This window comes from Bombus flavifrons, chromosome 1 (genome assembly GCF_040668555.2).
Source record: "Bombus flavifrons isolate JBK064 chromosome 1, iyBomFlav1_principal, whole genome shotgun sequence".
Lineage (NCBI taxonomy): Eukaryota > Metazoa > Arthropoda > Insecta > Hymenoptera > Apidae > Bombus > Bombus flavifrons.
In genome coordinates, this window is record NC_138442.1 from 14,134,112 (window position 1) to 14,147,400 (window position 13,289).

Here is a 13,289-nt window from a genome sequence, read left to right on the forward strand (position 1 = left end):
AATTTATTTTCCACGGACAATTTACCGTGCAGTGAAATTTGCCAAAAATTCAATGGCAACGAGTCGAAGGGAACACGAGCGTGGTAAGGTTGAAGGCGCAACGGACGAACGATCTTCCACGGGAGGGGAAAGGGAAGGGGGTTAGCATGAACGTGGAACACCGCGAACGATGCATCACGGTTGCACCCCACGCGGTGCATCCCGGTATATTAGTCACCGGGAACGGGCACCAACAGCCAGGGCCAAATTGAGTCTTTGCCATAAAGCAAGCCGTAAAAGGGGTTGCAGTCGCAGGCAGACGATTCAACCACGTGGAAGATGAGCCTCCGCGAAGAAAGAACACCGGTCGTGTTCGATGCTAGGGACCAAATGGTACAACGAGAAAAGGAAGAGAATAGAGAGGTGAAGAGGGACGCGTGGACATTCAAATTTATGGTAATGTCCGACCGCTCTGCACGGGGTTATCGATATGGTCCTCGTTGCACGTTGTTATTCTTATTATTAATATTACTATCCCGGCGATATTCGCGACCCAACTGGCCGCACTTTTGCGACGTTTCACCGGGGCAAATTTCAAACACGACCTCGTCTTCCACGAGAGGCAGACAGGTTTCTTCTCTTTAGTCTCACGTTCTCTCGTTTCGCGATTTGTCGCTGCTCCGTTATTTCAGATTTTTCTCGTCTTTCGTGCGTTGTTTTAACGCGTTGACGTATTCTCCGGAATTACAATGAAATCGTTCAAATCGTTCGATGTCAACGTTTCGATAAACTCGTCAAAAGCTTGAAAGACGACCCACCGAAGCAGGTTGCTAGGCGCTATTCTGTCGTTTGCCAGGCACGCGCGGCGCACGCGTTAAATCATCGCAATACGTCGCTGGGTTTCCCTTCTGGAGGGCGCGTGCATATTCATCGGGAGGAAACGAAACGAGGCAAGGCGTATCCGGTCGCGTCGGGGACGGTTAACCGCTGTGGCGCGCACGTTACGAAAGGTTTCCGCGCACCCGCGGAGCCTCGCGACACGTTCAACAGCCGGCTGCGAGATCTCATATTTCTTCGCGGATGATATAAGGGCCATCGCGTCGCGGCCTCTTCTTGTAAACCACGCTGCATCTGCCTTGGCGCGCGAACCGTCCTCTACATAGACGGCGCCACCGCGCCGCAACGCGGAACGCTCGGTCAGACGGATTACGACTTTATAGCCAAGCGGATCCTTTGTCTTAACGGATTGTCACGGCTGTAGAGGCCCCTTTGTTGTCCAATTTACGGTTCTTAGGATTTTAGTACGCGGCTATACAGGCCTACGCATTCTTGCCTCGCGTTGGAGTCGTGGAAGGAAATCATTTTTATTGCGCACTCGGGGAAATCTTCTTTGTTTTCGAGTGAAAGAAGTTTGAGAAGGTGGGAACAGCGTGTAGCAGTCGAGGGTAGATGTTTTATAGGGTAGGGCTGGTGTTAATCGTATTTTTCAGAGTACATTCTCTCTATTTTGACGGATTAAAGGCTTCCTCATTTCAGTGAATACCAATATACATTGGTATATTTTGATTTGGAATCAAGTTATCATAGCAACGGCATGAAAATTGAGAAGTGTTGGAAAATTTGTAAGCTAGGCGAATGCTAATAACGTTGTCCCAATATGAGAAACGAAGCTACACGTGCTTCATACAAATTTGTCTGTTCGACAAGTAGAACAGTGTCGCGCTATTGTCAATCGATAGTCCTGAATCCGCCATTCCTACCTGAATAATTCCATCGTCGAAGGAAGAAGACAGAAGGCGATGCTGGCACGACGTACCAATGATTTCGTACACGGTGCGGCGTATAAATCTAACTAACAAAGTAGACAATTGCGCGTTTTTACGGGGTGGAAAGAGTCGTGCTCGTAGCGGAGCTTTCTCCGAACGACGCGCGACAAGCGGCGGGCTGATTTATGCGTCACGAACCGGCGAACCTTGAATCTTCGTGGGAAGTTTTCAAGCATAAATCCGACCTGTAAATAACGCCGTGGGCGATCGAAGCGAGCGGGAGAGCGCGAAACGATCGTAAAAATCACACGGAACAGCGTGTAAACCACCCCATCGTCCGTTTCCACCTGACGCGCGATATAAAGCCAAGCAAAATTAGTTTATAATGAATTTGCAAAGCCGATAATTGCCGGTCGCTTAACCGCCGGTTGGCCCACCGATACCCATCGATTCTCCTAATTATGCCAGCTTGATGTTCGTGTTAACCGCTAATATCCTTATACGCGTTCTTCTCGTTTTATTGGGCAAATTTGAAAATTAATAAATTACGGAACCGGTGTATGGAAATTGGAAATTTGATATTCGATTCACGCGTGTATGTAGATTAACGTTGTTAAAGGCAGTTGTCGGTTTAATCGTCGGGTAGATGCTCCTTTTTAAATTGAATATTAAAATGATATATACCGCGGTATGTAGGGCGATTACGTATTATGATTGTTCAAAATAAAGTGGAAGTAACGGTATTAATAATACTTCATCCCTGACGCTGCGATTATTAATGAAGAGATACGTTTGTTTGAAGAAGAGACGATGTAATATATCGTTTCGTGCTGTACACTTGGAACTCCGCCTACTCGAAAGTGCCAATTAAATCCACCGTGGAATGTCAGAGTAAACGTTAAATGAATCTTACTAAATCATGCAAAACAGCTCGACCGTTCTAAAATAATCGTCGTCGTAATCTTTCATGATTTCGTCAAACGGATAATAACGTAATTTCGCATGTTGCAAATACTCTATAAAACGACGATATTAGATTTTTAATCAAACCATATTATTTGCGTACGTTAATTTTTCGCTGATGAAGGGGAGGGAAGATAATTTGGGATGACCAAGGTCAGAAAAAAAATCAAAGAAACGAAAATAAAAGGTGTAAATGTACAACATAATAGTCTCCTTTTTAATATAATGAATTCATAATGGTAATAGACAATAATAATAATATAATAATATAATAATATGATGTTACCAATAATAATAATAAAATTAATATAATAATAATAATAATAATAATAATAATAATAATAGATATATTCTGTCTATATTCACATTCAGAACTATGTACAGTTTAATTAATTTACAATTGAATTCGTAAGAACAACCAAATAGAACCTATTAATCGTAATATATATATATATTTATATATTTATATTTATATATATATCTCTATATACTTAATACCTGTATATGTATTCACACAGATATTCTTTCATTACCTCTTTTTTTTCTGTGTCGAGGGATCACTCTGTGATCGTGTACAAGAAACACGTAAAACTCTTTGTCTCATTCTTTCCCTAATCTTATGATTCTTCTTTTATTTTTTATTTTTTATTTTCTTTTTTCTTTTTTTTATTTTTCGCCTGTATTCACAGATGATACAAGCGATACGCTTGACCCTCGATGTTATCACCTAGCTACACGCTGCGATGATTATTTACAAAACCATGATCAAGTCTCTATTAATTACCCTATTACGATATACGTGTCAACGAATGCACGAGCACCGACCATCTTCATCGAAGTACACTAGCACCGTAGTGCTCCTCCTTGATTCGTTTTTTCTTCTTTCCTTTAATCAAGTACATTATATATTTCACTCTTCCTTTCATTCTCCAACCGTTTCTCTCTCGCTTGCAACTCTTTTTTTTTTCTCTCGTTAATTCTCTTCAACCTCGCCCATTATCACAGATATAAATAAATGTATTCTTTACAAAACAATGTACAATTTCTCCCATCGACCTGCTTCTCAGCTTCTGACACTCTCCAAAATTTCTTTTCCTCTCTCTCTCTCTCTTCCTTGCACAACACAAAACTTCGACGATAACACGCACGCACACTCGCTTACACATGCCAAAGTACAAAATGATAGTCGATTTCTGTAATTAATTTTCTTTTTGTCTTTACTCCGTTCATTTTGCTGCATCCATACACACACACGCCCACACACACACACACCTCCGCACACACACACGCACACACACGCACGCACACACACACACACACACACACACACACACTCTCTCTCTCTCTCTCTCTCTCTCTCTCTCTCTCCCTCTGTCCATCTCCTTTCCTCTCTCTCTCTCTCTCTCTCTCTCTCTCTCTCTCTCTCTCTCTCTCTCTCTCTCTCTCTGTGCCCCACGCTCATTCACGAATCGGTCCTCTCTGCTCGTTCTCCACCACAGTAGGAGCCTCGAGAAACATTTGCGAGTCGACGCGTAATGCCTAGATTTCAGCACTGTCGATGATCAGACTTTTCGAAAGGAGGGTTGATTTATGCGATATACATATAATATAAAAAAATACCAACAATCTCGAGCACCGCGCATCTCGCTCTCCACCCGTTTATCATAAATCAATTTCGCTTCTCTTGCTCGTCCCGGATCGACGCGACTCGAGCGAAGTCGAGCGAAATCATCGTGGCGATACTTTGTTCGCGCGAGATCACGAAGATCTACGAAATTAAGGGGACCGAAGAATAAATGGATCGCGATCGATCTTACTACACATATGAACACACACGCGCCAACTTGCGCATCGAGCGAGAAACTTCCACTTTGGCTGGGATCGCGAGAACACGATCACGAGACATTTAAGCGATCAACGAGCATACGATCTAAAGCAACATATTGCACAGAGAGACGGTTGAAAGTAACGAGGACGAAGTACGATGCTAATTAAAAGTAGACACGTTATCGCATCGTCGAATTCTCGTGGTGCGCGCGCCGCGGCCGCAGGAAACCGGAAGTCCTTCATGGATCACGAGTGCACAGTGCCCGCGCGGAAAAAGGACGAATTTTTACTTTTAATTAGTTTACCGCTGCTGTTACCGTTCTTTCCTCTTTAAATCTCACCGTAATATCCATCCTTCGTGGATAGCGCAGCGTCCATCGACGACGATATCACGCGGATACTACACACGTGGCCGCGTTCTCCACTTTTAAAGTTACTTCCGCTATCCGTCGATTTTTCAACCGCGCCAACATGTATACCGATATACGGTGAATTCGACTACACCTCGACGAATTTTTCAAAGATCCAGATTTAAGGCAAGTCTGTGCTCCACTAGTAGCGTTGTGTCCATGTGAACGGCGCGGCGGCGTATTCGTGTACACGAGAATATTCCATCGGGAGTTTAATTAAAGAGTTACTGGTAGATTAAGGATAGAGTAGCGCCTGTACGATCCGGCTTCATCTTCTCCTTTCGCCTCTTCTTTGCGGACATCCCCAACGGACGAGGGTGCCATTACGCGAGTCATGTTATGTCGAAGGTACGGAGAATCGACTTTATGCGAGGGTTGCTCGTTTTTTGATCGTTCGTGATTCCAACGATTTCTCATTGATCAAACGTTGAAAAATCTCAACGAGTTCAACTATGAATGGACCGATCTATGATCGCACCAGGACTTCCCCAAGCGAGTTTTCGCCTGAACTATATGGGTTAACCTGAAATGGCTGCTACTTTGCACGTTGCCCGTGTGGTTTGCGGGTTCTTTTGACTCCTGGAATCGACAAGATCCGCTGATGAACAGATGCAGATGGACGAGGAACGAGAAATATCCTGAACTGATCAGCTTGTTCCTCCATCCGCGATTTATATACAAAACAAACGATATTCGACGCGTTACCGGTTTATTTAAGTTTTAAACGAATCTCGCGTACGAGTGTACGACGACCTCTTTATTTACAGAATCGGAGACCAGTTAAACACGCGGAACGATCGACGATGAACAATTGGTTGACTAAGGAATCGTCGAACGCGTGAAACGAGGTAACTTGGACGATGTTTCGCGCATCGAACTCTTTTCGACTGCTGCTCGACGAAGGACGAATACCATCCTGTTTCGTCCAAAGAGATGGCGTTTCTCGCCAAACTTCCACCAAATGTCACAGACGTGCGATTCAGTGCGCGTCTTCCCTTCGCCACTATCTGTTCTCTCGCGATGACATCTTCTTGCTTTACGTACTAGTGCGTAAGCAGGCACTTTGACGTAATTCTCGTAATTTCTAAATCTTCTCTAAGCCGAAACGACTGGCTCGTGCACGCGCGCCACAGCCAAGTCCATTCGTTTTTCGCAGTCGCACTTTGCACGCCACAAGCACGATGTATGTATCTCAAGGACGAACCTCCGTGCTCCATTTCTTCCTTTCAAAAGATATCTCTTTTATCGTTTTTTTTTTTGTATCCAGCGGCTTTCCGCTCCCTCTGCTTCCTCTCGCGTGTTTCTTTGTCTATTTCTTTCTAGTTCCACCACCTTTCCTCTTGGAAATCACGCTGGTAAATCTCAGAACCTCTCAGCGGCGCGTACTTACAGTCCAGTGTCGCGGGCCCTTGCGTTCTTCGTTTAATCCTGCAACAGAGAGACGAGGATGGTCTTAGGTGCAAGTCGCCTTCTTTCGTTTTGGGTGTTCGCTTGGGGTGTTATTGATTAGGATTTTTTTCAGAAGGCTAGAAATATCGAGAACTGTTGAAATAAATTTTGTAGAACGTATCTGTGATCGTACAATGACAAACGATCGATTGAGATTGAGTGACACGTGTAATCATGTACGACGCGTGATATATTTATTTCCCATCTTTTCGTAGACTTGCCGGCGATAAGAAACAAACGGCGTTCAACATAAGAAAGGATACTATGTTGAAGAGTGAATATTTTAAAATTTTCAGTATTTCGAACTCGTTATAATAAAAGCTCTTTCGCACGATATTTTATAAACCTATTATTTATATCAAAAAGCGTGTTCACAGGTCCAGGTAATTTGCGAAATAGTTATCGGGATTCGCGAAAACTCAACGAATACCACCTCAGCACGGTAAAATTCGCCTTAGCTAAAAGGAACACCGCCAGTGTTGAACGGCGATTGGTTGTCTATTCGCGATCAGGGGTCAGCCCCTGTTACATCGGGCGGCCTTATACCTAGACCAGGCCATACACCGCGGGCCAGACGGAGTCCGCTCATCCTTTTACGGCATACCCTCAATAGTCTTAAGGACCCGTCATAAATCCGAGTAATTTGCTAGCTAAGTTCCTTCAGACCGAACAAACATCTTTTTTTTATTACTTTTAACGACTATTGTCTACTACGACTTGGCAAGGGAAAGCTAGTTTTTCTCACGTATGATGCTTCCTACTAGCAACTTTCTATCGAGGGCGGCTAAGACCTTCCTAATCCATCAACCTTCGTTTGGCCAATCAGATGCAATGTATACTCATTTTCCTGACCAAAATGTCATAAACAAATCCGATGGTCTCGTGCGCTAGACACATCCATCGCTAGCTTTCCTCTGACACAGCATCGTCACCCAACTTTATTTCTTCTACACCGCTAGAAAAGTCAACTACTGCTTCTACACCGTTAGAAGGGTCAACTTACAACGTCGAAGTCTAACATCTAAATCTAACGCTACGTAAACTAACATATTAAATTTAACTATAAGAGCCTTGCTCTATTGTGCATCTATCTTGTCTTCGTGCGCCAAAGTGTCATCTGGGAATTATATCTACTCAACAGTGTAACTTAAGTGTTGGAAATAAAAGCCTTATAACTCTGTGAACCACAGTGTTATACTAACTGAATCACCTCTATTATCTTAACGGAAATCAAGGGATCGATCAACTCGTGGTGTCGATTATTATAATCGTAACGGGAATTTACGACTCCCGTTGACGTCTCTCCTCGCGACTGCGTCTCCCCGTGATTGGTCGAAAATACAGCCTCTAAAATCGTTCTTGGATCTCAACGAGTAGGCGAGCTCGATAACGACGATAATCGCAACTCTCGCAATTAGACGGTCGTGTATGACTACACAGGTTAACCAGTCTGTGGTTGCTACCGGTATAAGATTTACGAAAATATCGTTTGCATGCTCGTAACCGGACTATTACGGCAGAGGTTATACTGCCATCGAGTTGCGTCCACTCTGCGCGGTTATTATTACGCCATAATCCTGCGTCCACGAATCCTGTCATGAATTTTCCATTAGTATAGCTACCGATTGTGTGGCTTCTGCCGTTCATATCATTTGACAGAAAAATTGGAATTTTAGGTAACAAGTCGCCCCCTCCCCCTCCTAATCTCTGTGGAAATATACAGTTTGACCCGATATAAATTAAACTCCACAATTAACTGTTGCACACAATTTATGATAATATTAATAAATCGAACTTTGTGATGTTCGTTGTTATATTTAATTCGAAGAATGGACGTAACTTCACCCCTTCGCGTTCGGTTGGAAGGCGAAGTCCGTAGGTTTTCGCAACCGCGGCCAGATGAGCTGGATGTAAACTGCTTGTAAGATCATAGTTAACTATTAGCGAGCTGCAATACACGTCGGCGTTGCGGTAGATCGGAGCAATGTACGTCGTGGCTGGCTATCGATATGCGATTACCATGCGTCTCACCTGGTAGACAAGCGATGCTCTCGCACACAACGATCGCCAAGACCGATATCGAGCCGCTTCTCTACCTTCTTCCCGTTTCGCGACACGCTGCTGCAAATGGAACGTCGCTAACGTGGCTCGTCACACGGCGTACCGGTTCCGTGTGTGGCGCTTCTGCCTGCTGTTATCGTCGCAGTCTGATTAACGGGATTACCACCGAGAGTATCTGACCTCCAGCGTCAGAGGCGTTTCATCACAGCGGCTAAATGGCATCTACGTTCAAAAATATCTGGACATCGAGACGTTTATGCGGGGAAAAGTGGCAGATTTAATGGTAAAGAAATGGTTGTTCGCGAGAGCTAAACATAGATTCCATTTATTGAGTTTAATGGCGATATGGAGAAGGTAAATCGTTTTTTAATTCATAGATGGCAAGTGTTTTATGCTGAAACTATCTGTCTTCTTTTTGTTGTTACAAGCGTTACGACGAACATGTATGTGCTTTTAACAAGATTAACGTTGACTTTTATTCAGATCGAAATTTGATTAGGGATAATTTGATCGGATATCTGTTTTATTTTTATCGTATCAATTTTTATTACAATTATCTATTTGCGTCTAGATTCGAGATTGGTTGTATCGGCGTTAATAGATGTTCGCAAATGTTGTTCTGTGTACTTGATAATCGATTTACGAAGATAGATTCGAAAATAACCTCCTTCTAAATCTTCGATGATCAAAAGTCGTATAGAAAATTAATTAAACGAAGACGTAGAAAACGCTATATAAAACGTAGTAATTTAAGTCCTATGTCTTCCTCCGTCGTTACGTAAGAATTCCTCGAACGAACGTCTATCCTCTACCCCGTTTCGACGAATTTGCATACGTAACGACAGCTCCCAAGTACATTCCGATCGTGGTTCCACGCTCGAATACCGAAAATCGCTGGCATTCGATTATCGGGCGAAATCACAGCCGCGCTATTCCAGACGTTTCGGCATCCAAGAATCACCACGTTCGATCTGTCAACGACCGACTCTCGGAAGATTCGCGAAACCTTCGCAATTATATCGCTTTGACTGTTTGATCTATATCTATAGTTCGCATCTCTCTGTTAAACGTTGATACGATACGCGATAGAGGATCGCCGCAGAAGTCTCGCAAACGATTGGAAAAAATGTCTCATTTACCTGCGATGGTGTATGGCACAGGTCAACCTGTTAACCGTGTCGTTCTTTAATTAGAGACTTTTATAATCAGAAAATTAACGATGATGCGGCTTTTTTCTTGCGATTTTTTCCCATCAATATGTATTATCGGATTCTGTTTTTTAACATCGTGGCTACGACAGAGAATTCCAAGGAGTCGCTTAATACATCTTCTCATCGTTTCGAAATTAATTAAACTGGTTATTTAACGGAATAAACATCTCTTATATAGTCTTTTTGCAATAGACTTTGATCGTTCAACGAAAATGAGAGCAATAGACGATAATGGGAACAAACATCGAAGGAATATATGGATGTACCACTGTACACATTCTCCGCTAGAAGGATGCGAAAATAAGCTTCGCGATGGAAATGAGGGGAACGTGAATGCGGTGGAAAAACGTCTGGAATATATCAGGGCCGTTAACGGAGCGTTACGTATGCCAACGTCGCTACGGATCGACGTTTTACACAGCATGGGACTATCGATACGCGATTACAGTGTCTCACCTAGCGAACAACTTCGTGTACGTGCGCTGCCGCGATCACCGTGGCCGATAGAGGCCTCCGCCTCCAAGCGTGGAGAATCTCTGCACGCTCCGGATGGAATGCCGTCGCTTCTCGGTTATGGATACTTGAAACGGGGGCGATATACGCCACAGCATTTTTTCCATCGACGCGAAAATCTTTACTACCATTTCTGTGCACTTTCGAATTCCTTTAACTTTACGCGAAACTTCAACTAAATTAATCCTTCGCCTTGCAATATCTAGTTACGCTCGTCACGCGAATTACCATTTTCTTTAATAGAATCTCACATTCCACGGATCGCTATAAATTAATATTAACTATTATATAACGCTTCAACGTTTTACATTTGATACGGTGTATCGTTAGATAATGAACAGTTGGCGCGCAAGCACATACTTAACGAGTAATTAAACGAGCAGTTAAACGAGTAGCTAACGCTTATGATCGATTATACGTAGCTACTGAAAAGATCATAAAGCAAGAGGCTAATAAGTCGTTTAGTTGCGTCTACCCATCGATGTTAAGTTAAAGGAGACCACAAAATTACAAAGTAGACAGGTAGCATGGTAGAGGTATCGCATCTCAACGACCTCGAGCAACCCGAGCAATCCGATCTGATTTGCAACACGATGTACAAAACGAGAAGTACGATTGCACGACGGATCGTCGAAGCGTTTCCTCGATTAAAACAATTAGTGGAACCTGCTATACGTACGTATGGCGTCGCGGAAATTTTTCACGATCGATTAAACGAGACGCTGTGTAGCCATTTGTTGAAGGTTTCAAAGGTGTGACAGTGGCCGATGGCGTCCGACAAATATTTCAAAGCGCCACGGGTTATCTGTCGCACCGGCCGCGTCTCTCTTTATTCCGTTGCTCGTTCTCCGGTTCATCGCCGAGCGCGTAAACCGAAATGACGCGAAACCGGATGACAAATGCCGCGCGATTACGCGACAAGTCGTTCGAGGAGATCCGACCACGTTTAAACGCGCTTTCTCGCGTGTATCCAACCTCCATAGGACTTTTTACACGGAACTCCCTCGGCCATCCGTCCATCACGGCGACTCGTTGTGTGGTTCTCTTGGAAATTCGCTCGGCAACGCGTGGAAGGCCGCCCAGGAACGACGAAGCAAGTAATTGCGGGGTGATTAGTGCGAGGTCTGTTAGACTACGTATTTGTCTCTTTCTGAGATTATTACTCCGCGCTATCTGTCGGATACGAGTCCAGTATTCGTGTACTCTGAAGCGTGGAAGAGAATTAGTTCAGTTTGATGGCAGGCATAGTTAGCTATATGGAACGAACTATTTATCAACACGTAGCTTCTCTAACATTTTTCTGAAATAGTATATCTATTATTCGCAATACGATTAAAATTAGTGTAAGTAATATGTCGTAACGTTCCTATCAATCTACAAGCGCTGCTCTTGTACAAGGCTACGCCTTTCTTCCATGTATTTACTTCTATATATTCAAAACCAACCTTTTCCCCTCTCGCACTTCTTGTTTCACTTTGTTCGTTCAATAAAGACACGCGCTGCCACGTTGTTCCTTCGCTCAAAGGGACCCAGCGGTGCATGTATTTTTCATCTATATGAAATTCATCGGACACGATGTAGAGTCTGCAAGTTTGGTTCGTTTATTCAAACGACAGAGTGTCCAGGATCGAGTCGGGGAATATTCATGAACACGGTTTGCCGGTGAATCGACGCGACAAGGAGCCTACGTACGCGTGCACCTCGGCGATGCTCCGTGTGGAAGAAGCGCCATGAAAATCCGGCTTTCACGCGAGCTCGCCTTTCTAAAAGCGGAATCTCACCTGCACGAAATCGATACCCAAGCCTCCAAAACGGAACAGTCATTTCTGCTATCGGCTTCTCGTAATTGCGAAGCTTTTAATACGACTCCCCCACTTCCAGTACCTTCCAGCGCAAGAAACCTGTTTATCCGTTCTCCATTATCTTCGACACGAAAAACGACATTACGAAACGCGGTTCGCGGTTAACCTCTCTACCCGGCCGAACCTCACAGACACCCGAATTTCACACTGTCAACGAGCGAATTAAAGTCGTTTAATCTGTTAGGAATTTTTCTTCGTCGGAGGTAGCCGCGACGCAAGCGTTGCACAACCTATCTACCGAGCAGTTGGATTTAGAGAAAGCCATGCTAACGAGATGAATCCGCTATCGAGCTGAGAATCTCTCGACATTGAGAACGAAACTCTAGGTTTGATACTATTGCGCTAATTAATGGGATAGATTTTTCGGTTGACACGAAGTATACGAAATGTTGCTGGATATTATGTGTTTCTATTTCGTCGAAACTGGAAGATGGAAATTACGTCGAAAACCTAATTTCAAGTAACCACCTTGATGTGCAGTGTAAATATGTACATATTTTCTCTTTCCATTACGTTTAGTGCTAAGAATTGGATCAATTAAGCAAGTATACCTATATGAATGAAAAACAGGACAGAGTAGCGCGACTGACCGTATCGATTTATGGAATTGTACACCAACGAACATCCTTCAACACCTACGATGTCCACCGTTTTAATACGAAAAGATTCACGAACAAAGAGCATGACACGCATCGTTTGCGAATTTTGTCCATTTTCACGTCAGGGCATCCTCTTTCATTCCCGATAGCGGAGCAAGATCCCGAGATAAGCCGGATTAAGATCTCACAGAGAGACACGGAGAGAACGTTCCTCTCGAGCTGGCGCGGAGGCTCCGTGACGGTAATTTAAGCGTAATCGCGACGATGATCTCCAGCCTCCGAGACAACGTTCAACGCTACGTCGTAATTTCACGCGAACGGGGAAGGTCACGGCGAGCATCTCGTGAAATCGACACGTGCGCCAACCACGAAGACGAGAAACCGACAAGAAATCAGATGAGAGCGATCTACTGAGACGATAACGGCTGAATTTCGAACGGACGTCGCGCTTTAACATAATCAACGCTTTGGAAAGGAGGAAAGGAGGGCGGAATTCGATGGAAAAGCAGGATTAATTACAGCGTCACCGCGTTATCTGTCGTACGAGTCGGTGTTGTTTGCATGCCGCGACGGGAACGAGCGTGAAATTACGATGATTATAAAATTGATCCTCGTACGATCGCGCATTAGACCCGTCGAAATTACCGGA

At 44.0% G+C, this 13,289-nt stretch overlaps 1 protein-coding gene across 1 annotated transcript in view; it reads right to left on the reverse strand.

Moving 5' to 3' along the window:
• Positions 1-3,337: 3,337 nt before the first annotated feature.
• LOC138190211 (homeobox protein caupolican) overlaps positions 3,338-13,289 on the reverse strand; it is a 54,801-nt gene continuing 44,849 nt past the window's right edge. Inside the window, exon 7 of the mRNA XM_069132845.1 lies at positions 3,338-6,373. The gene's annotated coding sequence lies outside the window, so the exon portion shown is untranslated. The remainder of the gene's footprint in view (positions 6,374-13,289) is intronic.